The following is a 25331-nucleotide window of genomic DNA, read 5'->3' as shown; positions in this document are numbered from 1 at the left end:
AGGATAGTGACCAAATACAGTACTCATTCCTTCATTCATTCATTTAAAACACTGCTGAAAAGGGACAGTGACTAAATACTAATTCATAACACTGCTTTAAAGGGACAGTGACCAAATACAAAATTCAAATGACCACCCTCCAATCAGCTAGTTTTGCTCTGCTGAGGTTCACCATGTGTATTCTGTGCCGGACCCCCTATTGACAAAAGAGTTTCATAGGCTCCCAGGGGACTTCAAGCGAAAGGTTGTCAGGGTATGCTGGGAGTTGTAGATTTGACACAGCTGGAGACACACAGTTTGGAAAACACTGGGCTATATTTACATATTGTGTTTTTTACTGCATTTTTTATTGTTTTTTTGCTATGCTTTTGTTGTGATTTTCCAAAAATCATGTTTCCATATATAGAACATCACAAAAATTACCTATAGGAGTAAAGGACTCTGTGTACTTGTAGGTAAGGTAGAGAGCAGCGCTGCATGCAGTACTATGTGCATCATCAATCGTACAGTATAATGAGTATATGCATTGTCTGTATTATACCTGCCCAGTTTTGATTCTAACTTTACAGCCCCTGTAGCACATTCAAATAAAAAAAATACCCCTATATACCTGTCTATATAGGGACATGTCTATATTGGTTACCGATCCTCGATACCAGACCATAGGTGACTCCTGAGATCACATTGCTTATAATTATCTGTCTCCGAGCCGCTAACAATGTCTCACCTGGTTGTACATATTTTTCCTCAGTTTCTATAATTTATACAAATCATTAGCGGTGGATTTTTGCGCTTTTTTCAGATTCTTACCATTGAATTCTGTGACCTTAACAAACTGCGTTTTACTCATTATCACTCATCAGAGAAGGTTTCCAGGTTGTTAGTTACGTAACTGGAGCGAACAAATCTTTCTCTGGCTAAACCTTTGTATTAGTTCCCTCAGGACTTAATTGAATTGACAGCAAAATAAAGAAGGTCAAATAAATGTAAAATAAAAATGACATACCGTATATACTCGAGTATAAGCCGACCCGAATATAAGCCGAGGCCCCTAATTTCACCCCAAAAACCCAGGAAAAGTTATTGACTCGACTATAAGCCTAGGGTGGGAAATACATACTTTTTAAATCAGCTGGTGCCAGAAAGTTAAACAGATTTATAAATTACTTCTATTAAAAAAATCTTAATCCTTCCTGTACTTATTAGCTGCTGAATACTACAGCGGAAATTATTTTCTTTTTGAAACACAGTGCTCTCTGCTGACATAATGAGCACAGTGCTCTCTGCTGACATCTCTGTCCATTTTAGGAACTGTCCAGAGTAAAAGGAAATCCCCATAGAAAACATATGCTGTTCTGGACAGTTCCTAAAATGGACAGAGATGTCAGCAGAGAGCACTGTGCTCAAGATGTCAGCAGAGAGCTCTGTGTTTCAAAAAGAAAAGAATGTCCGCTGTAGTATTCAGCAGCTGATAAGTACAGGAAGGATAAAGATTTTTTAATAGAAGTAATTTACAAATCTGTTTAACTTTCTGGCACCAGTTGATTTAAAAGAAAAAAGTTTTTCACCGGAGTACCCCTTTAACACCCCCGTCATCATCCCCACATCCATACCCCCCCCCCCCCGGCTTCATCATCTCCGCCTGTCAATCCCTTCATCAGTGGTCTTCAATCTGTGGACCACCAGAGGTTTCAAAACTACAACTCCCAGCATGCCCGGACAGCCGAAGGGCATGCTGGGAGTTGTAGTTTTGCAACCTCTGCAGGTCCGCAGGTTGAAGACCACTGAGAAGGGGTTGACAGGCGGAGAGTTCACTCGAGTATAAGCCAAGGGGGGCGTTTTCGGCACGAAAAATGGTGCTGAAAAACTCAGCTTATACTCGAGTATATACGGTAACTACAATGAAGAGAAAAAAGCAAAAAAATTAAATAAATAATGTAAAATAAAATGAATTAGACAAACATTAGAATTAGAGATGAGCAAAGTTACAGTGATCCGATTCGTCCCAAACTTCTCGGCTGGGCAGTTGCTGACTTTATCCTGCATAGATTAGTTCAGCTTTCAGGTGCTCCGGTGGCTGGAAAAGAGGGATACAGTCCTAGGAGAGTCTCCAGCCACCGGAGCACCGGAAAGCTGAACTAATTTATGCAGGATAAAGTCAGCAACTGCCCAGCCGAGAAGTTTGGGACGAATCGGATCACTGTAACTTCGCTCATCTCTAATTAGAATAAACATGAGACATTTTGTTATTTAACATTTGTACCCCCCCCCCCCCTCACACACATCTGATTGATTAATGTTTAAAGATTTGTACATTACTTCTATTAAAAAATCTTAATCCTTCCTGTACTTATTAGCTGCTGAATACTACAGAGGAAATTCTTTTCTTTTTGAAACACAGATCTCTCTGCTGACATCACGACCTCAGTGCTCTCTGCTGACATCTCTGTCCATTTTAGGAACTGTCCAGAGCAGCATATGTTTGCTATGGGGATTTCCTTTTTCCCTGAACATTTTTTAAAAATGGACAGAGATGTCAGCAGAGAGCACTGTGCTCATGATGTCAGCAGAGAGCTCTGTGTTTCAAACGGAAAAGAATTTCCACTGTAGTATTCAGCAGCTAATAAGTACGGGAAGGATTAAGATATTTTAATAGAAGTAATTTAAAGGAGTACTCCTATGCTCGTTTTTTTAAGGGCAAACTAAGCCTAAAACAAAGTTATATAACATTGTAAATGACTTACCTTATCCTTATGGCTCTTTTCCTGGTCTTCTCCCGCATTTCTTCTCTGACCGGAAGTTGGCTCCTTTTTCTTCAATCCATGACGCTCGACCGCTGCTTCTTAGGCGCCGCCGCCATCTTTGCCCGGTGACTCATCGCTCCCATGAGTCACTGTGGGCTCTTCCGGCCTCCAAGTCCCGAGTCGGCCACTCCCCATCTCAGTAATCTATTCATATATTCGCAGAGCTGAGCGTGCGCACGCAGCGGCGGCCGAAATCTCATTGGAGCTCGGCGACCATGTGAGTAGGACGTATTCTGTGAGGCGGGATAGGGAAATAAGTGGGAGAGGAGGGGGCGTGCAATATTATAATTTAGGGAGGGAGCCGAGCAGGGGAGCTACAGGGGGAGGGCAGGAGCTGGGTGGAAATCAGGAGCGGGCATGCTGGGAGTAGTAGTTTTTTATAGAGCGTGGAAAGAAGAGAATCCGGAAGTAACGGAAACTTGGGGCAGCAATAATACAATAACGGCTGGGCCATTTTAGATGAAAGATGGGTCGTTTAAAAGGTACGTTCATGGGCTACATTGTGGCATGTTTTGGTTGGTGCATCGGAGTACTCCTTTAAAAATCTGTTTAACTTTCTGGCACCAGTTAATTTAACCCCTTAAGGACCAAGGACGTACTGGTACGTCCTTGGTCCTGCTCCCGTGATATAACGCGGGGTTAGGCCCGGTGTCATAGTGAAGCCGGGACCCGCCGCTAGTAGCGCGCAGTGCCGATCGCGGCGCCGCGCGCTATTAACCCTTTAGCCGCGCGCTCAGAGCTGAGGCTAAAAACAAAAGTGAAACCATGCCGGTTAACTCAGTGGGATGTTCGGGATAGCCACGGCGAAATCGCGGCATCCCGAACAGCTTACAGGACAGCGGGAGGGTCCCTACCTGCCTCCTCACTGTCCGATCGCCGAATGACTGCTCAGTGCCTGAGATCCAGACAGGAGCAGTCAAGCGGCAGAATCATCGATCACTGGTTTCCTATGAGAAACCAGTGATCAATGATAATGATCAGTGCGTGCAGTGTTATAGGTCCCTATGGGATGACAATGATCAGTATAAGATAAGAGATCAGTTTGTGCAGTGTTATAGGTCCCTATGGGATGACAATGATCAGTATAAGAGATCAGTGTGTGCAGTGTTATAGGTCCCTATGGGATAATAATGATCAGTATAAGAGATCAGTGTGTGCAGTATTATAGGTCCCTATGGGATAACAATGATCAGTATAAGAGATCAGTGTGTGCAGTGTTATAGGTCCCTATGGGATAACAATGATCAGTATAAGAGATCAGTGTGTGCAGTGTTATAGGTCCCTATGGGATAACAATGATCAGTATAAGAGATCAGTGTGTGCAGTGTTATAGGTCCCTATGGGATAACAATGATCAGTATAAGAGATCAGTGTGTGCAGTGTTATAGGTCCCTATGGGATAACAATGATCAGTATAAGAGATCAGTGTGTGCAGTGTTATAGGTCCCTATGGGATAATAATGATCAGTATAAGAGATCAGTGCGTGCAGTGTTATAGGTCCCTATGGGATAACAATGATCAGTATAAGAGATCAGTGTGTGCAGTGTTATAGGTCCCTATGGGATAACAATGATCAGTATAAGAGATCAGTGTGTGCAGTGTTATAGGTCCCTATGGGATAACAATGATCAGTATAAGAGATCAGTGTGTGCAGTGTTATAGGTCCCTATGGGATAACAATGATCAGTATAAGAGATCAGTGTGTGCAGTGTTATAGGTCCCTATGGGATAACAATGATCAGTATAAGAGGTCAGTGTGTGCAGCGTTATAGCTCACTATGGGACAATAATGATCAGTATAAGAGATCAGTGTGTGCAGTGTTATAGGTCCCTATGGGACCTATAACACTGCAAAAAAAAAGTGGGAAAAAAAGTGAATGAATATCATTAACCCCTCTATTAAAAGTTTGAATCACACCCCTTTTCCATAAAAAAAAAACACAGTGTAAATAAAAAAAATAATAAACATATATGGTATCACCGCGTGCGGAAATGTCCGACTTATAAAAATATATCATTAATTAAACCGCTCGGTCAATGGCGTGCGCGCAAAAAAAATCCAAAGTCCAAAATAGTGCATTTTTGGTCACTTTTTATATCAATAAGTCCTATCAATGCAAAAATACCGTTAAAAACTTCAGATCACGGCGCAAAAAATGAGCCCTCACTCCGCGCCATACACGGAAAAATAAAAAAGTTATAGGGGTCAGAATATGACAATTTTAAACGTATTAATTTTCCTGCATGTAGTTATGATTTTTTCCTGAAGTACGACAAAATCAAACCTATATAAGTAGGGGATCATTTTAATCGTATGGACCTACAGAATAAAAATAAGGTGTCATTTTTACCGAAAAATTTACTACATAGAAAAGGAAGCCCCCAAAAGTTACAAAATGGCGTCTGTTTTTCAATTTTGTCACACAATGATTTTTTTTTCCGTTTCACCGTCGATTTTTGGGCAAAATGACTGACGTCATTACGACGTAGAATTGGTGGCGCAAAAAATAAGCCTCTTATGGATTTTTAGGTGCAAAAATTGAAAGAGTTATGATTTTTTAAAGGCAAGGAGAGAAAAACGAAAATGCAAAAACGTAAAAACCTCCGGTCCTTAAGGGGTTTAAAAAAATGGTTTTCCAGTGGAGTACCCCTTTAAGTGTTCCTGGCTGAATGTGTCCTAGTAACATGTTCCTATTTAAATCTCATACAAGTAATTACTGAATTGTTGCCTCTTTTTTTCCCTTTTGTTGTTTTGTTCGCAGCAATTGGGACATTTGTTTAGTGGACGCTCCAGTGAATCCCAGATTGTGCCCGGTGAAGTATATGAGACAGGAATAGGATGTGACCATGTGGCGCCTTCCGTGATTCTCTTATTCTGCTCTTGTTCTAGAATTAACTAATCTCAACTGGTACGAAATCATCAACTTCCCTGTAATACACTGTAACAAAACTGCAGCTCACCAGATGTTATTGTTTAATATGGGTCATTGAAATCTTCATCTGAAAGAAAATGTTACCTTCTGGAATGAGGTAAATAACAATAATTTTTTCCCTTCATTTTTTTATTTTATTTAGAATTTTCATACAATTTTGTCCCTCATATTTAATAGGTACATTTTTTACATTTCTTTTTCTACTCTAGATTCATGATGAAGTACGACACCAAACACACTGGCCATCATTTACTAAGAGCGTATGGTTGTATTTGTTGTAGGTTTAAAGGGGTACTCCGCTGGAAAACATTTTTTTAAATCAACTGGTGCCAGAACAGATTTGTAAATTACTTCTATTAAAAAATCTTAATCCTTCCAGTACTTATCAGCTGCTGTATGCTCCACAGGAAGTTGTGTAGTTCTTTCCAGTCTGATCACAGTGCTCTCTGCTGACACCTCTGTCCATGTCAGGAACTGTCCAGAGCAGGAGAAAATCCCCATTGCAAACCTATCCTGCTCTGGACAGTTCCTGATACGGTCATTACGTGTCAGCAGAGAGCACTGTGGTCAGACTGAAAAGAACTACACAACTTCCTGTGGAGCGTACAACAGCTGATAAGTACTGGAAGGGTAAAGATTTTTAAATAGAAGTAATTTACAAATCTGTTTAACTTTCTGGCAACAGTTGATTTAAAAAAGAAAATTATCCAGAGGACTACCCCTTAAAAGGGATACTCTAATGTCCCAGCGTTCAGAACATTTTGTTTCGAACGCTGGGTGTGGGCTGTGGGTTGTTACGCCGAGCGCTCCGGGTCCCCGCTCCTCCCCGGAGCGCTCGCTTCACTCTCTCCGCTGCAGCGCTCCGGTCACGTCCTCTGACCCGGGGCGCTGCGATCCCGCTGCCAGCCGGGATGCGATTCGCGATGCGGGTAGCGCCCGCTCGCGATGCGCACCCCGGCTCCCCTACCTGACTCGCTCCCCGTCTGTTCTGTCCCGGCGCGCGCGGCCCCGCTCCCTAGGGCGCGCGCGCGCCGGGTCTCTGCGATTTAAAGGGCCACTGCGCCGCTGATTGGCGCAGTGGTTCCAATTAGGGTAATCACCTGTGCACTTCCCTATATTACCTCACTTCCCTTGCACTCCCTTGCCGGATCTTGTTGCCTTAGTGCCAGTGAAAGCGTTCCTTGTGTGTTCCTTGCCTGTGTTTCCAGACCTTCTGCCGTTGCCCCTGACTACGATCCTTGCTGCCTGCCCCGACCTTCTGCTACGTCCGACCTTGCTTCTGCCTACTCCCTTGTACCGCGCCTATCTTCAGCAGCCAGAGAGGTGAGCCGTTGCTAGTGGATACGACCTGGTCACTACCGCCGCAGCAAGACCATCCCGCTTTGCGGCGGGCTCTGGTGAAAACCAGTAGTGGCTTAGAACCGGTCCACTAGCACGGTCCACGCCAATCCCTCTCTGGCACAGAGGATCCACTACCTGCCAGCCGGCATCGTGACAGTAGATCCGGCCATGGATCCCGCTGAAGTTCCTCTGCCAGTTGTCGCTGACCTCACCACGGTGGTCGCCCAGCAGTCACAACAGATAGCGCAACAAGGCCAACAGCTGTCTCAACTGACCGTTCTACAACAGTTACTACCACAGCTTCAGCAGTCATCTCCTCCGCCAGCTCCTGCACCTCCTCCGCAGCGAGTGGCCGCTCCTGGGATACGCTTATCCTTGCCGGATAAATTTGATGGGGACTCTAAGTTTTGCCGTGGCTTTCTTTCCCAATGTTCCCTGCATCTGGAGATGATGTCGGACCTGTTTCCCACTGAAAGGTCTAAGGTGGCTTTCGTAGTCAGTCTTCTGTCCGGAAAAGCCCTGTCATGGGCCACACCGCTCTGGGACCGCAATGACCCCGTCACTGCCTCTGTACACTCCTTCTTCTCGGAAATCCGAAGTGTCTTTGAGGAACCTGCCCGAGCCTCTTCTGCTGAGACTGCCCTGTTGAACCTGGTCCAGGGTAATTCTTCCGTTGGCGAGTATGCCGTACAATTCCGTACACTTGCTTCAGAATTGTCCTGGAATAATGAGGCCCTCTGCGCGACCTTCAAAAAAGGCCTATCCAGCAACATTAAAGATGTTCTGGCCGCACGAGAAATCCCTGCTAATCTACATGAACTCATTCACCTAGCCACTCGCATTGACATGCGTTTTTCTGAAAGGCGCCAGGAACTCCGCCAAGATATGGACTCTGTTCGCACGAGGCGTTTCGTCTCCTCGGCTCCTCTCTCCTCTGGTCCCCTGCAATCTGTTCCTGTGCCTCCCGCCGTGGAGGCTATGCAGGTCGACCGGTCTCGCCTGACACCTCAAGAGAGGACACGACGCCGTATGGAGAACCTCTGCCTGTACTGTGCTAGTACCGAACACTTCCTGAGGGATTGTCCTATCCGTCCTCCCCGCCTGGAAAGACGTACGCTGACTCCGCACAAAGGTGAGACAGTCCTTGATGTCTACTCTGCTTCTCCACGTCTTACTGTGCCTGTGCGGATGTCTGCCTCTGCCTTCTCCTTCCCTGCTGTGGCCTTCTTGGACTCTGGATCTGCAGGAAATTTTATTTTGGCCTCTCTCGTCAACAGGTTCAACATCCCGGTGACCAGTCTCGCCAGACCCCTCTACATCAATTGTGTAAATAATGAAAGATTGGACTGTACCATACGTTTCCGCACGGAGCCCCTTCTTATGAGCATCGGATCTCATCATGAGAGGATTGAACTTTTGGTCCTCCCCAATTGCACCTCGTAAATTCTCCTTGGACTTCCCTGGCTTCAACTTCATTCCCCTACCCTGGATTGGTCCACTGGGGAGATCAAGAGTTGGGGGTCCTCTTGTTCCAAGAACTGTCTAAAACCGGTTCCCAGTAACCCTTGCCGTAACTCTGTGGTTCCTTCAGTAACCGGTCTCCCTAAGGCCTATATGGACTTCGCGGATGTTTTCTGCAAAAAACAAGCTGAGACACTACCTCCTCACAGGCCTTATGATTGCCCTATCGACCTCCTCCCGGGCACTACTCCACCCCGGGGCAGAATTTATCCTCTCTCTGCCCCAGAGACTCTTGCCATGTCCGAATACGTCCAGGAGAATCTAAAGAAGGGCTTTATCCGTAAATCCTCCTCTCCTGCCGGAGCCGGATTTTTCTTTGTGTCCAAAAAAGATGGCTCCCTACGTCCTTGCATTGACTACCGCGGTCTTAATAAAATCACGGTTAAGAACCGCTACCCCTTACCCCTCATCTCTGAACTCTTTGATCGCCTCCAAGGTGCCCACATCTTCACTAAATTGGACTTAAGAGGCGCCTATAACCTCATCCGCATCAGAGAGGGGGACGAGTGGAAAACGGCATTTAACACCAGAGATGGACACTTTGAGTATCTGGTCATGCCCTTTGGACTGTGCAACGCCCCTGCCGTCTTCCAAGACTTTGTCAATGAAATTTTTCGTGATCTGTTATACTCCTGTGTTGTTGTATATCTGGACGATATCCTAATTTTTTCTGCCAATCTAGAAGAACACCGCCAGCATGTCCGTATGGTTCTTCAGAGACTTCGTGACAACCAACTCTATGCCAAAATTGAGAAATGTCTGTTTGAATGCCAATCTCTTCCTTTTCTAGGATATTTGGTCTCTGGCCAGGGACTACAGATGGATCCAGACAAACTCTCTGCCGTCTTAGATTGGCCACGCCCCTCCGGACTCCGTGCTATCCAACGCTTTTTGGGGTTCGCCAATTATTACAGGCAATTTATTCCACATTTTTCTACCATTGTGGCTCCTATCGTGGCTTTAACCAAAAAAAGTGCTGATCCCAAGTCCTGGCCTCCTCAAGCAGAAGACGCCTTTAAACGACTCAAGTCTGCCTTTTCTTCGGCTCCCGTTCTCTCCAGACCTGACCCTTCCAAACCCTTCCTATTGGAGGTTGATGCCTCCTCAGTGGGAGCTGGAGCTGTTCTTCTACAAAAAAATTCTTCCGGGCATGCTGTCACTTGTGGTTTTTTCTCTAGGACCTTCTCTCCAGCGGAGAGGAACTACTCCATCGGGGATCGAGAGCTTCTAGCCATTAAATTAGCACTTGAGGAATGGAGGCATCTGCTGGAGGGATCAAGTTCTCCTGTTATTATCTACACCGACCACAAGAACCTCTCCTACCTCCAGTCTGCCCAACGGCTGAATCCTCGCCAGGCCCGGTGGTCTCTGTTCTTTGCCCGATTTAATTTTGAGATTCACTTTCGTCCTGCCGATAAGAACATTAGGGCCGATGCTCTCTCTCGTTCCTCGGATGCCTCAGAAGTTGATCTCCCTCCGCAACACATCATTCCACCTGACTGCCTGATCTCCACTTCTCCTGCCTCCATCAGGCAGACTCCTCCAGGGAAGACCTTTGTTTCTCCACGCCAACGCCTCGGAATCCTCAAATGGGGTCACTCCTCCCATCTCGCAGGTCATGCGGGCATCAAGAAATCTGTGCAACTCATCTCCCGCTTCTATTGGTGGCCGACTCTGGAGACGGATGTTGGGGACTTTGTGCGAGCCTGCACTATCTGTGCCCGGGATAAGACTCCTCGCCAGAAGCCCGCTGGTTTTCTTCATCCTCTGCCTGTCCCCGAACAGCCTTGGTCTCTGATTGGTATGGATTTTATTACTGATTTACCCCCTTCCCGTGGCAACACTGTTATTTGGGTGGTCGTTGATCGATTCTCCAAAATGGCACATTTCATCCCTCTTCCTGGTCTTCCTTCTGCGCCTCAGTTGGCTAAACAATTTTTTGTACACATTTTTCGTCTTCACGGGTTGCCTACGCAGATTGTCTCGGATAGAGGTGTCCAATTCGTGTCTAAATTCTGGAGGGCTCTCTGTAAACAACTCAAGATTAAATTAAATTTTTCCTCTGCATATCATCCCCAGTCCAATGGACAAGTAGAAAGAATTAACCAGATCTTGGGTGATTATTTGCGACATTTTGTTTCCTCCCGCCAGGATGACTGGGCAGATCTCCTTCCATGGGCCGAATTCTCGTATAACTTCAGGGTCTCTGAATCTTCCTCCAAATCCCCATTTTTCGTGGTGTACGGCCGTCACCCTCTTCCCCCCCTCCCTACCCCCTTGCCCTCTGGTCTGCCCGCTGTGGATGAAATTTCTCGTGACCTTTCCATTATATGGAGAGAGACCCAAAATTCTCTCTTACAGGCTTCTTCACGCATGAAGAGGTTCGCGGATAAGAAAAGAAGAGCTCCCCCCGTTTTTTCCCCTGGAGACAAGGTATGGCTCTCCGCTAAATATGTCCGCTTCCGTGTCCCTAGCTACAAGTTGGGACCACGCTATCTTGGTCCTTTCAAAATTTTGTGTCAAATTAATCCTGTCTCTTATAAACTTCTTCTTCCTCCTTCTCTTCGTATCCCTAATGCCTTTCACGTCTCTCTTCTCAAACCACTCATCCTCAACCGTTTTTCTCCCAAATCTGTTCCTCCCACTCCTGTTTCCGGCTCCTCGGACGTCTTCTCGGTCAAGGAAATTTTGGCTGCCAAAAAGGTCAGAGGGAAAAAATTTTTTTTAGTAGACTGGGAGGGTTGTGGTCCTGAAGAGAGATCCTGGGAACCTGAGGACAACATCCTTGACAAAAGTCTGCTCCTCAGGTTCTCAGGCTCCAAGAAGAGGGGGAGACCCAAGGGGGGGGGTACTGTTACGCCGAGCGCTCCGGGTCCCCGCTCCTCCCCGGAGCGCTCGCTTCACTCTCTCCGCTGCAGCGCTCCGGTCACGTCCTCTGACCCGGGGCGCTGCGATCCCGCTGCCAGCCGGGATGCGATTCGCGATGCGGGTAGCGCCCGCTCGCGATGCGCACCCCGGCTCCCCTACCTGACTCGCTCCCCGTCTGTTCTGTCCCGGCGCGCGCGGCCCCGCTCCCTAGGGCGCGCGCGCGCCGGGTCTCTGCGATTTAAAGGGCCACTGCGCCGCTGATTGGCGCAGTGGTTCCAATTAGGGTAATCACCTGTGCACTTCCCTATATTACCTCACTTCCCTTGCACTCCCTTGCCGGATCTTGTTGCCTTAGTGCCAGTGAAAGCGTTCCTTGTGTGTTCCTTGCCTGTGTTTCCAGACCTTCTGCCGTTGCCCCTGACTACGATCCTTGCTGCCTGCCCCGACCTTCTGCTACGTCCGACCTTGCTTCTGCCTACTCCCTTGTACCGCGCCTATCTTCAGCAGCCAGAGAGGTGAGCCGTTGCTAGTGGATACGACCTGGTCACTACCGCCGCAGCAAGACCATCCCGCTTTGCGGCGGGCTCTGGTGAAAACCAGCAGGGGCTTAGAACCGGTCCACTAGCACGGTCCACGCCAATCCCTCTCTGGCACAGAGGATCCACTACCTGCCAGCCGGCATCGTGACATGGGTGTTGTGACATCACAGCCATGCTTGTTGTGATGTCACAAAAAGCCCCCTCAATGCAAGTCTATGGGAGGGGGTGTGGCGGCTGCCATGCCCCCTCCCATAGAGGGGGCGTGGTGTGACATTGCGACGGGCATGGCTGTGATGTCACAAACCCCGCAGCCCGCGCCCAGTTTGCCAGTAGTGAAGGGATCGGGTCATCTGATGTTGTAGGGTAGTTTTCAGACCATTCATTTTGTGGTCGGAAATTTTCCCCACAGAATTCTCAGTTTTTTTCAATTTTAAAGGGGTATTCCAGGATTTTATTTTTATTTGACTATGCTACAGGGGCTGTAGTTCATAATATAGTGTCTGTACCTGTGTGTGATGCTTTTCTCACAATTCTTCTGTGATTTTCACCCCAATATTTATTTTTACCATCACACAAAATGACTGTTGTCTCAGATTTTTCCCAGGTTGCAATGCGGCCGAGACCTGACATCACTAGCCAGCTGATGACAGGGAGCCTGTCTACTTCAATGGGGGGAGAGATCAATCTACAACTAATGCAACAGCTGGAGGCACCCTGATTGAAAACCACAGGTCTTTTGAATGGATGCAGCTCATTTATGTTTCAATGGGTGGGGTGGCTGATGTGTGGGAGGGAGGAAAATGGAATTATGGGATTTGTAGGCAAAGAAGAAAACTCAAAAAGGAAATACCAGTTCACAAAAAGCCACAGTGTTATGGTAATCTCACAGCATAGCCATTTATACCCAAGACAAGCGCAGATCCATTCTAAGCATGTCCATTACTGTCTGCCAGGTATATACTAAAATCACCTTATGGTGGAGAACCCCTTTAAGCTTAGTAAGTATGTATCTTTCCTATGCTAATTTATAGCCACGACCCTTTTGTAGTGTTTTATTTGATTTTGGTTGGTTTCGTGGTTTTTTTTCCACTGCATTATGTTGCATGCTGGCGCAGCCCTGGGGAAGATGTGTTGCAAACAGCTTCCGCCGAAAAAAAGAAAAAGAAAACCTGTCGGTAAGAGCTTAGTAAATAAGAGCCAATTTGTTTTCCTTTTTTACAATTGGAGATTTCATTCTTAGCTGTTTACTCTTCCTCATTTTTCACAAAAATATTATTATAAAAAATTATACATTAAGGGGTTATTCAGGTTTAAAAAAAAAAAAAAAGATGAAGAAAAAGTTGTAAAAAGGCTCTAAATGCATTAAAACAAATATTAACCGATCCGGCGCTGATCCTCCATTCAGGCTCCCCAGTGGCTCCCCAGTCTTCCTTTAGGATAGTAAGTGACTGTCACAGCCTCAGTGACCCAGGGGTTGCTGAGGCTGCTATGGACAAATTACATCTGCTACTGGAAGAAGAGCGGGGTGACGACCGAAGCCTGAATGGAGGATCAGCGCAGGAGCGGAGAGGGGAGGAACTGTTGGTTTGTTGCCTTGTTGGTTTGTGCTGCATTTACGATGACCCATAATTTCCTCGCCGTGGCATTCAGCAGCAGAACCGATATCTGTTTAACAGCAAAAATGGCAAATCCTCTGTAAGCGGCAGAAAAATAATTTGTGGAAAGGTCCGTGGCGTCTTTCTGCGCAATTGTTCTTGCGTCTGTAAATTAATTCTTAAAACAAAAAAAAAAAAAGTTCATAGAAAAGCAATTACCTCACGGTCGTCTCTTCTGCAGAGGACACAGGTGGGGACGGTAAGAGCTTTATAAGTCATTTTCGGCGCTCGTTCATGCCTATTAAACATGGATTCCAATATCAAAGAACCGAGCAGCCGATAAATAAACCCAATGTGCAATGAAGTCTGAACCCTGGAGCTGCGAAAATCTGATATTCTGAATGAAACATGGCGTGAAGACACAAAATAATACCGGAATTGTAACAGAGCTGGATGTGAATCCTCTAACCTGTGTGGTTGATGACTCGGACTGTATCAGGGAGTGGAGTCTAAGGTGCCGCTGGTCTTCACCAGAGCCCGCTCCAAGGCAGGATGGGCTTGCTGCGGCAGGAGACACCCAGGTCGCTACCCCCGACATGGCTCGACCACGCAGGTAGCTGGGCCAGGTGAGGTACCGTAGGATGAGGCAGTAGCGTAGTCAAACGTAGCAGAAGATCAGGGCAGACACCGAAGGTGCAGAGTCCAATAACATAGCGGAAGGTCTGGAAACACAGGTAAGGCTAACAGGCTATGAGGGTCGCTTAATCTCAGGCTAGGGGCACTGAAGTTCCGGCAGGGAAGTGTGGGAGGTGCAGGGACTTTATAATGTAGTGTCAGGTCCAATAACAATTATGGGCGTACTGACCCTTTAAATTCCAGAGCTCTGATGCGCGTGCGCCCTCGGAGACGAGAACGCGCGCGTCGGCCTGAGACACAGAGGAGGAGGCGGCAGCGGAGTATGGTGAGTGACGGGCTGGGATTCGCATGCAGACGCATCCCACAATGCAAATCCCAGACCTGCCGGCAGTCGGGGATTAAGGGACCATGCGCTCACAGCCGATGCTTGCGGCCGGAGCGCAGTGTGTGACAGTACCCACACCCCCCTTTGGTCTCCCCCTCTTTTTTGAGGACAAGAACTTGTGGATAAGGTCACGGTTTACAATGTTGTCCTGCGGCTCCCAAGACCTTTCCTCTGGGCCAAATCCTTCCCAATCCACAAGGAAAAAACATTTTCCTCTGACAAACTTGGAATCCAGAATTTCTTTGACGATGTAGACATCGGAGGTACCAGAGATGGGAGTAGGAGTGATGTCTTTTTTTGAGAAGCGGGTTTTAAAAGAGATACATGAAAAGAGGAAGGCAGATGGAGAGAATAAGCCACAGGGTTTAAACAAATTTTGACCTTGTAAGGACCCAAATAGCGAAGGCCCAGCTTATAACAAGGTACCTAAAAGTAGATGAACTTGGAAGACAACCACACTTTGTCCGCTAGAGCGAATTCGGGAGGAGGACGTCTTTTCTTGTCCGCTTGCGATTTCATACGAGTGGCGGCATGCTGAAGAGAGTCACGAGTTTTTTGCCTAGATGGAGATGAAATTCTGCACTGGGAACTCCGTAGGAAGTGGATAAGGGTAAAGGAGGACGAGGATGAAGTCCATAGATCACAAAGAAGGGTGAAGATCCAGAGGATTCAGAATCCTTATGGTTGTACGAAAATTTGGCCCAGGGTATCAGATCGCAAAAAATTGCAAAGATAGTCTCCCAAGACCTGGTTCACCCTTTCGACATGTCCATTGCATTGAGGGTGGTAACCCGAAGAAAAATCTATTTTAACTTGAAGGTGTGAACAGAGAGCCCTCCAAAATTTAGAGAAAAACTGGACTCCTCGGTCGGAGACAAGAAGGAGATATGGCAAATGAACAACTTGGCAAGCTGTGGTCCAGAGGGTAATCCCTGCAGAGACACTAAATTTGACATTTTAGAGAATCGGTCCACAACCACCCAAATGACTGTATTTCCGCCAGAAGAGGGAAGATCACTAATAAAGTCCATTGCAATATCGGTCCAGGGCTGCTCTGGAAATTGTAAAGGATGCAGTAGACCAGCAGGCTTGGAACAGGGGGGGCCTTGTCCCGGGCACAAACTGAACTAGATCGGACAAAATCAACGACATCCTGTTTTAGAGTGGACCACCAATACTGTCGGGGCGATGAGCTGTATGAACTTACAAATTTCAGCATGACTTGCCAGTAGAGAGGAATGACCCCATTTCAGGACTCGGAGTCTTAAACGGGGAGGTACATAAGTCTTCCCTGGTTGCAAGTGCTGAAGACACGCTGGTGCTGCTGACATGAGATGATCAGGGGAAATAATATGTTGAGAATGGGATTCCAGGCCTTGAATATCAGAAGATCTGGACAGAGCGTCAGCACGAAGATCTGAAGATCTGAAATCTGGAGAACAGAAACCAACGAGTCTGTCGGGGGTTGAGACGATGGGTAGACTGGAGATAGAGCAAGTTCTTGTGGTGTGAATAGATAGTAAGCGGGTGTACAGAGCCTTCCAAGAGGTGATAACATTCTACTAATGCCAACTTAATTGCCAAGAGCTGGCGATCTCCGATGGTGTATTTCTCTCCACAGGGGAGAAGGTTTTAGAGAAAAATCCGCAGGTTAAAGTTCTCCCCTTAGAAGACTTTTGCGTTAACACTGCACCTGCTCCAACTGACGAAGCATCCACTTCCAAGATGAATGGCTTGCTAGTATCGGGTCTAGATAGAACAGGAGCCGAAGCGAAGGCAGACTTTAGCTGTTTGAAAGCTTCTTCAGCCTCAGGAGTCCAAACTCTTGGATTAGCAGTCTTCTTGGTAAGCGAGACGATGGGGGCTACCAGAGTGGAGTAATGAGGAATAAATGCCGATAGTAATTGGCAAAGCCGAGGAAGTGCTGAATTGCTTTCAAGGTTGAGGCCAGTCCAGGACTGTGGACCGCTTGTTGGGATCCATTTGTAGACCTTGACTGGTAATAATATACCCCAGAAATTGAAGGCTGGTCTTTTCAAAAGTACATTTCTCTAGTTTAGCGTAGAGATTATTTTCACGGAGATGCTGTAACACTTGGCGGAGGTGAGAGCGATGAGACTGTATATTGGGCGAGTAGATGAGTATGTCATCCAAATAAACAACAACACAGTAGTATAGGAGGTCACGAAAAATTTCATTGACAAACTCCTGGAAGACTGTTGGAGCATTTCAGAGTCCGAATGGCATCACTGGATACTCGAAATGTCCGTCACGAGTATTAAATGCAGTCTTTCATTCATCCCCTTCTCGTAAATGAAGATACAATTTAGAGATGATTTTGGCACCTTGCAGACGATCAAACAACTCCGAGATTAAAGGAAGTGAGTAGCGGTTCTTTAATGTAATTTTATTCAGGCCTCGGTAGTCGATGCAAGGTCGCAAAGACCCATCTATTTTTTCCACGGCAGGGAAATAGTACTTCCTGATAAATTCCTTCTGAAGTTTCTCCTGGACGTAATTAGACATAGCCAGAGTTTCAGGAACAGACAAAGGGTAAATTCGGCCCCTGGAAGGTGTGGTGCCTGGTAGCAGGTCAATGGGACAATCGTAGGGATGATGCGGTGGTAACACTTCGGCTTGTTGTTCACTGAAGACATCAGCATGATCCTGAAGAAACTAAGGCAAACAAGGCAGTGGACAAGATGATGGTTCCAATTTAAGAATACTTATGTGGATACAGTGGTTGTTGGAATGCGGACCCCAGCAAAGAACTTCTCCAGTCGCAACCAAGGTAGCCCAAGCAAGAGAGAAGAAGTACAATGTGGGAGAACATAGAAAGACAAGTTCTCCCTATGCGAGACTCCGACCTGCATAGACAACGGTTCTGTGTGTTATAGCAGAGTACAGTCCAGTCTTTCACCATTGACCGTTAGATGTACAAGGGCTTTAACAGGCAGGACACTGGCAGATGATGCCCATGTACTAGGGAAGCATTAATAAAAATACCGCGGAGCCAGAGTCCAGAAAGGCAAGAACAGAGACAATCTCTTTGGAGGGCCTCTCCCACAAACCCTAGGTGCGAGCATTTCCCTTTGACTGAGGACGCAGACAACAATCTTTTAGGAAGTGATCCGCACTGGTGCAGTATAGGCGTAGATTCTCTGTTCGTCGGTGAGTTCTTTCCTGCAGGGTCAGGCAAGACCGATCCACCTGCAGAGCCACTGTGGGAGGCATGGGAGAAAGTTGCAATGGTTGCTGGAAGACAGGTGCCAGACGAGGAAAGCGCCAAGGTCATGCAGACTCCCTTTCTTGGCGTAGTTCCTGACGTCACTCTGAGAAACGGATATCAATCCGGGATGCCAACTGTACATTCAGATTAGATGGCAATTCCCGGGCAGCGAGGACATTCTTGATTTGACTTGATAACCCTCTCTTGAAGGTGGCGCAAAGAGCTTCATCGTTCCATGATAACTCCGATGCCAGGGTATGAAAACGAATAGCATACTCGCCCACAGAAGAGTTACCCTGAGAAAGAATCAACAATGCCGTCTCAGTGGAGGAAGCTCGAGCAGGTTCTTTGAAGACACCCCGAAATTCCGTCGGAAATGCCTGGAGATTGGTTGTGAGAGCATCACTGCCATCCTAAAGTAGAATTGCCCAGTCTAAAGCCCTTCCAGTTAAAAGACTGAGGATGAAGGCCACCTTTGCTCATTCCATAGGGAACTGATCCGCCATAAGTTCAATGTGCATGGAGCACTGAGTCACAAAACCACGACAAGACTTGGGATCCCCCTCATATTTCTCAGGAAGAGACAGGCAGAGTTTTGATCCGGAGATGACTGCAGGAGCGGGAGGGGATACTGGAAAAGTAGGAGGCTGTGGCTGTGGCGGTTGTTGTCGAGCAGTGAGCAACTGCTGCATCATGGTGGATAACTGGCTCAACTGCTGTGCCTGCTGGGCCAACTGCTGTGACTGGAGCACCACGATGGAAGCGAGATCCGGATTATCTGGCAGAGGAACCCCAGTGGGATCTATGGCCAGATTTTGCCGTAATGGAGCTGGATGTGGATCCTCTAACCTGTGTGGCTGATGACTCGGACCGTATTGGGGAGCAGAGTCTAAGGTGCCGCTGGTCTTCACCAGAGCCAGCCGCAAGGTGACACCAAGGTCGCTACCCCGACATGGCTTTACCACACAGGTAGCTGAGCAAGGCGAGGTACCAAAGGAGGAGGCAGTAGCTTAGTCAAACGTAGCAGAAGGTCAAGGCAGGCGGCAAAGGTGTGGAGTCTAATAACGTAGCGGAAGGTCTGGATACACGAGGAAGGCTAACAGGCTATGAGGGTCGCTTAATCTCAGGCTAGGGGCATTGAAGATCCGGCAGGGAAGTGTAGGAGGTGCAGGGACTTTATAATGTAGTGTCAGGTGCAACAACTAATTATGGGTGTACTGGCCATTTAAATTTCAGAGCTCCAGTGCGCGTGCCCTAGGAGACAGGGACACATGCGCCGGGGCTAATACACAGAGGAGGAGGCGGCAACGGAGTATGGTGAGTGATGAGCTGAGATTCGCATGCGGGCACATCCGGCAATGCGAATCCCAGCCCTGCCAGCAGTCGGGAATTCAGGGACCATGCGCTCACGGCCGTGTGTGTGACAACTTCCGATCTGTAGCCATAGACACTTATAAGTTTCTGAACGCGGGGGGGGGGGGGGGAGGGAGGGCAGCTCCTGTACGGGGCCCTGGATCTGCCGCGGCTCTCTCGTGCCCCCTCCATGTATCTCTATGGGAGATGCGGAGCTGCAGTGTTCGTTTATCCCAGCCTCTCCTATAGAGCTGTATGGCGGGGGGTGTTGTCGACCTCATTGAAGTTGAAGACCTGCACATTAGCCGCTCAAAGCCACGGTAATGCCAGGTCCCCATTCAGGAGATCACAGGGGGTCCCAGCGGTCGGACCCTCCACAATCACACTGTTATCCCCTAGACTGCAGTACTCCTTAAAAATAATATCCAAGACAAGGACCCCAAGTCACCTGAGATGGGAAAAGCTGCTGAAACCCAAAAAAACAGGAGTGGGGTCAGCACCGGACTGATCTATCTAACCAGGACCCATTATAGTTTATGCAATCATGTTTTCTACCCCCCAAAGTTGGCTAGACAGAGTGCCCCCATAATCTGTCACCCAAAGACTCACATATGATGACACTGTCTGTAGGGGTCCTGGATTGGAAAACTCCACCAAACCTGCTGGCCACACAGTTCCTGCCCAACCTAACTCAGTGTTCTCAAGCTGTGGCCCTCCAGACATTGCATGCTGAGAGTTAAAGTTTTGCAACATCTGGAGGGCCACGGTTTGAGAACACTGAATTCTAAGTTCTCCTCTCTGCTGCCATCTACATCAATAGGTATAAATACCACCGATAAAAATTATAGTAACAAAAAAGAGGTATAAATACCACACAATGCCGACCCACACAACCATGGCTCTAAAACTGGCTATGTACATTATGTTTCATGTAAAGGCGCCAATTTGATTGGACCAACCATCTGTGTATGGTCGCCTCCTGACCCAATGGCAGTGGTTGGGAGTGAGGAATGGGCGTGTCGGATTTCAACTCCCTGATCCTATTGTTCTCCAGAGGTGTCTGGTAGCGGCTTTGACCCCTTTCCCCATCCAGAACTCACGCCGGCTCAACCTATCGAGATAACTGTTGGCCAAATGAGTGTTCAGGTATCTCATTGTGACCACTTTGGGTCCATTCCCTGGACATCTACTGTTTTTGTGCAGGTAGACTACACAACATTGTCACAATTAGTCAATGGGCCATCAGTCACATGTCAGGCTTTACGCTGATGGGTTGTCTACATAAAACACAACATGACAGAAAAAACAAGATGTGAACATAGCCCAAGAGAGATGTCCTATCATGAGGGTCGCTTGTCAGTTAGGGTCACTCATGAATAACCCTTGTTCGAAAAAATTACTGGGCATGTGCTGTGACTTTTTCAGAGGTCATTCTACAGGAAGGGGGCGGCTGATCTGTGAGCATCATCTATTTATCTATACGCTGGTGTCACCTCTCACTGTAATCCTGTCTGTGATGATATGCAGGACACTGCTGGGAAAGAATCAGTACAGAACAGGAAGTCTCAGCATAGATTTGGGCCCTAGTGGCCAGAATGGAAACTACAAGATTTCAGGATTATTTTAAAATAAAGATAGCAAGATAGCATCACTAACTTTGTTTTTCAAAAATATGACATAAAAACTTTATACAAGAAAAATATTATTTTTGGTTGACACTTTCGGTTGAAAGCTGAAAAGAAGAAATATCCCATAGAACTAAAGCAGAGCTGTAGTCGATGAAATGGATAAAATATTTTAAAAAAAAGGTATTGGAAAGAGTTAAATCAACTGCATAAGAGGCATAAAAAGTTTAAAAATAAGTGTGCACCCATAATGCTAATTATAGATAGATATGAGATAGATAGATAGATATGAGATAGATATGAGATAGATAGATAGATATGAGATAGATAGATGGATAGATAGATAGAAATGAGATAGATTGATATGAGATAGATAGATATGAGATAGATAGATAGATATGAGATAGATAGATATGAGATAGATAGATAGATAGATGATAGGTGGTGGTTAGCTGAAACAGTTAACCTAATTTGTGGGAGGAGTCTGGTCCTTATATACCCACCTCATCCACACAGGTGCTGTCGACAGCATGCAAGGTGTCATTCTGGTTGATTTCCTGTCTAGGCCAGTGGTCACTTCTGGGTCCTACACTCCCCCTCCATCAGGTACAGGGGTCAGGTAACGTTTGTCACTACAGCAGGTACGGATGTTCACTTCGGGGTGTCGGCAGTCCAGGCAGCCATTTGGCGGGCGGCTAGCTAGGTATTACATGTGCATGAGCCCGCTTTGTTTACTCGGCGCCATGGTTACTGGCATACATGCGGTATCTGTGCACAAGTCCTGCTTTGGGTAGACTGCGTACTAGTTACGGGCGCACACGCTGTCATATGAACATTGCGGAGCGGTGTGTGAGGAGAAGTTGCTGAGCGCCGCCTTGCAGTTTACTGAGGGGCATCCCCGGGGGCCGCGCAAGGTTGCCAGGGGTAACGTTCTTCAGGAAGGTGATTGATAAACATTTCTTGTTGTGCTGTTCAGGTTATCCGGTTATGTAACTTATATAAGCTGTCCCTATATACAGGAATATATCCACTGTGGTACCATTACATGTGTGCAGGAATGTGTCTGCTGTGATACTGCTCCTGTATACGTTGTTCATGTTGAAGGTCAGGTATGATAGGATGTCCTTGCTGATGTTACCACATGGTATTCCACATTTTCATTTCACAATGTGCCACACGTTACCATACACGCCATGTTTCCTTACAGCGTTCTGTGTTACGTTACCATACACGCCATGTTTCCTTACAGCGTTCTGTGTTACGTTACCATACACGCCATGTTTCCTTACAGCGTTCTGTGTTACGTTACCATACACGCCATGTTTCCCTGCATTTATCACCCATACGGTTCATACAGGATAACACGTATTAATTTCATCCAGGTACTGACCTCACTTAGCTTCCTGGTCACGGCGACATTCTACACAATTGCACCATGATTGTGTTTCCACTCAGTTGCAATAGCAGTTAACGAGCAAAACCGCCTACTGCCATATGTCCCCACACAGTATACCACGCTTATCGTCCACATAGTGTTCCGTGCTCAGGTCCACACAGTATACCACGCTTACCTTCCACATACTGTTCTGTGCTCAGGTCCACACAGCATACCAAGCTTACCTTCCTCATAGTGTTCCATGCTATGTCCCACAGTATACCACGCTTACCTTCCTCATAGTGTTCCATGCTATGTCCCACAGTGTACCACGCTTACCTTCCACATAGTGTTCCGTGCTTATGTCCCACACAGTATACCACACTTACCTTCCACAGTGTTCCATGCTATGTCCCACAGTATACCACGCTTACCTTCCACAGTGTTCCATGCTATGTCCCACAGAATACTACGCTTACCTTCTACCTAGTGTTCCATGCTATGTCCCATAGAGTATACCATGCTTTACCTTCTACATAGTGTTCCATGCTTATGTCCACACAATATACCATGCTTTACCTTCTACATAGTGTTCCATGCTTATGTCCACACAATATACCATGCTTTACCTTCTACATAGTGTTCCATGCTTATGTCCACACAATATACCATGCTTTACCTTCTACATAGTGTTCCATGCTTATGTCCACACAATATACCATGCTTGTGTGCAACACAGCATTACTCCAGGTTCCTACTCGGTGTACGTGCATATGCTTCCCTAGTGGTTTAACATGTACATCTTCATTCAATATGACCCACATATGTTTCTTACAGTATTGTTTTCATGGCTTGTGGTAACGTTTTTCATGTTCAGCGCTGTCGTTCTACTCTTATGTTTCTTATGTTTACTCTTATGAGTCATTTTACCCCCTAACGTTCACACTACGCAAATATTCCTATAGCAGGCACATTACATAAAATGATGTATACCTTTCTGGAGCTGTCACATGGTGCATACGTGACTGACATTTATGCTACATTAGTTCCCATGGCATGCATTAGCTGAGCTAATGCCATGATTCACGTTATTATATCAATATTCAGTACCAGGCGTTGATACCATAGCGTATGTACTGTGCTCGTTTTGGTATTATTGATATACTGGGCTTTGTGTTAATATAATCGATACCGTGTTACATTCCATAGCTGTTATGTGGTGCATTTTGTCCCTATAATGGTCATACGGTGCTTATGTTACTGAAGCTGATAATTTGCATTACGTAACAATATGCTATGTGGTGTTAATAACTGATATACGGTACATTAATGTCACTTGGGGCTCATGTTACTGTAGCAGATATACTGGGCATTTAACATTATTTTAGCTGGCCTATGTTTCTACTACTGGTAATTTGTGTTTGTTACTCTGGCTTACATATTCTGTGTATTAGTGGTTAATTAACTGTTATTTTGAACATTAATGTTGTTCAGGGCCTACGTCACTATAAGCTCATATACAGCGCCTTGATGTTTCTGGAGATGTTTTACGGTGCTTACGTTACTTGAAGGGATATACCATGCTTCAAAGTTAATGGTTCCCTACAGTATCATATACATACTGTTCCCTACAGGGTACTATGCATACGGTTCCCTACAGTGTGACATACATACCCTTCCCTACAGGGTACTATGCATACAGTTTCTTACAGTGTGACATACGTACAGTTCCCTACAGTGTGACATACATACCGCTCCCTACAGGGTACTATGCATACAGTTTCTTACAGTGTGACATACGTACGGTTCCCTACAGTGTGACATACATACCGTTCCCTACAGGGTACTATGCATACAGTTTCTTACAGTGTGACATACGTACGATTCCATACAGTGTGATATACATGAATTTCCCTACAGGGTAATACGCATGCAGTTCCTTACAGTGCACATTTCATAGATATTGTCCCGGTTCTTGGTTCAGCTCTGTCATGTTATGCTTACGTCATGTACGCTAGGTTGTTTTACCTCTTGGCTATTTATGTTCGGTGTGGTTGGAGGCTGATTGTTGTTGTTAATCCTATAACTTCATCTTTATAGTTTCCTTTCTGGTCATTATACACGCCTTGTTATGGCCAGTTTGAACTCACCATTCCAGGTAAGCTTTAAGTCCTTACTTACATGCCTTTTGTACATAACACGCTCCTGTGAGAGAGAGGCTGCCCGACAATACTCGAGCCTTCATATTGTTGTCATTCCTTTGTACATTACAAACGTTCTTGTCTGGGGCAGATTGTATCGTCAATCTACGAGCCTCTTTTGTTTTGTTAGTCGCATAAGCCCCTGTTAGAGGCATTTCGTTTATGTTATATGGCGTTACATTACTTCAAGTGATATACCATGCTTCAACATTAACGGTTCCCTATAGTAGGACATACATATGGTTCCCTACAGTGACACATACAATACATACGGTTACCTAGAGTGACATTCATACTGTTCCCTACAGGGTACTATGCATACAGTTCCTTGCAGTGTGACATGCATACGATTCCTACAGTGTGACATACTTACATTTCCCTACAGGGTAATATGCATACAGTTCCTTACAGTGTATGTTCCAAAGTTATTGTCCCATTCTTTGGTTTCAGCTCTGTCACTTTATACTTACGTTATGTGCGCTAGTCAAGTATTTTAGGCTGTGGTCATAGTATTACACTCACGTTTTCATGTGCTTAAGTCAGGTATATTAGGCTGTTATAGCGTCATGTTGTACTTGTAGGCAGGTCAGGTATGGTAAACATCACTATAGATGGCAACATACCTAGGATACCCAAGCAGGTATGACCAGATTGGTTTTACCTCTTAGCCCTATACGTTCGGTGTGGTCGGAGGCTGATTGCTGTCATCAATCCGTAAAGCCTCATCTTTATAGTTTCCTTTTTGGTCATTGGTCATTTTATACACCTTGTTACAGTCAGTTTGACCTCGCCATTCCAGGTAAGCTTTAAGTTTTCACTTTACATGTTTTCGTACGTCACATGCTCCCGGGAGAGAGAGGCTGCCCGACAATCCTCAAGCCTTCATATTGTTGTCATTCCTTTGTACATTACAAACTTTCTTGTT

The 25331-nt window shown here is 46.2% G+C and overlaps 1 long non-coding RNA gene across 2 annotated transcripts in view; it reads right to left on the bottom strand.

Moving 5' to 3' along the window:
• The window catches only part of LOC130293376 (uncharacterized), a 47466-nt gene extending 26013 nt beyond the window's left edge, over positions 1 to 21453 (bottom strand). For both annotated transcript variants that reach the window (XR_008848192.1, XR_008848191.1), the window contains exon 1: positions 21334 to 21453. This is a non-coding gene — a long non-coding RNA (uncharacterized LOC130293376). The remainder of the gene's footprint in view (positions 1 to 21333) is intronic.
• Positions 21454 to 25331: the final 3878 nt, after the last annotated feature.

This window comes from Hyla sarda, chromosome 10, assembly GCF_029499605.1.
Source record: "Hyla sarda isolate aHylSar1 chromosome 10, aHylSar1.hap1, whole genome shotgun sequence".
Classification (NCBI taxonomy): Eukaryota; Metazoa; Chordata; class Amphibia; order Anura; family Hylidae; genus Hyla; species Hyla sarda.
Note: the sequence above shows the minus strand (reverse complement) of the source record. Positions and strands in the feature narration are given on the sequence as shown.